The sequence below is a fragment of the Sinocyclocheilus rhinocerous genome, unplaced genomic scaffold, assembly GCF_001515625.1.
Source record: "Sinocyclocheilus rhinocerous isolate Xijiao unplaced genomic scaffold, SAMN03320098_v1.1 C35818280, whole genome shotgun sequence".
Classification (NCBI taxonomy): Eukaryota; Metazoa; Chordata; class Actinopteri; order Cypriniformes; family Cyprinidae; genus Sinocyclocheilus; species Sinocyclocheilus rhinocerous.
The window spans coordinates 1-648 of NW_015764469.1; the positions used below are offsets into that span (position 1 = coordinate 1).

The following is a 648-nucleotide window of genomic DNA, read 5'->3' on the forward strand; positions in this document are numbered from 1 at the left end:
AGATTAAGACTCCTTAAGATCCTAGTGAAGATCTGAAAACAGAGACAGAATACAAACTGTATAACCAGCAATACTGAACCAGCTCTGGATTGAATGGCTTATTGTGTGTACAAAACAGCCAAATCATATAAACAAGAAACTTATTACTGAAAACAGAAGTTTTGGAGCAATGTCTCTATACGGTGGCAGTAATATCTGAATATCTCACCTTCGGTATATAAGGGTCCCAATCTATGTAACCAATGTTGTCATTTGCCAGTCGTGCAAAAAGGCTGACAAGATTCTGGAACAGACAAAATCAGGTTAATTCTAATGTAATGGATTACTGAAGTGAGTTAAAATTCGATAGTGAGGCAACTATACTTACCACTTCCCAGCTTGGAAGGTTCTGCACCGACACCCACAGGCTTATCAACTCATCAAACCAAAGTCTGCAGAAACACACAAAACAAAATACTTAATGGAACATGCACCACATAAAAGCTCTAGAAAAAAATATGATTCGCATCAGATGTGTGTGTCAGTTATGTAAAATACTGCATTTTCCAATGCAAGTTCATTTCTATGACAACAATTTTCCATTATCTAGTTATTCTAGTTTGTATGAATGACTTTCAAATTATATTTCATTTAAAAAAAATAACATAT

The 648-nt window shown here is 34.7% G+C and overlaps 1 long non-coding RNA gene across 1 annotated transcript; it reads right to left on the minus strand.

The window, feature by feature from the left end:
* On the minus strand, nt 1-431 carry LOC107735134 (uncharacterized). The gene is made up of 3 exons (XR_001639305.1): nt 368-431; nt 209-283; nt 1-32 (listed from the first exon to the last, which is right to left on the minus strand). It is a non-coding gene; the product is annotated as an uncharacterized LOC107735134 (long non-coding RNA).
* Between the last annotated feature and the right edge of the window lie 217 nt (nt 432-648).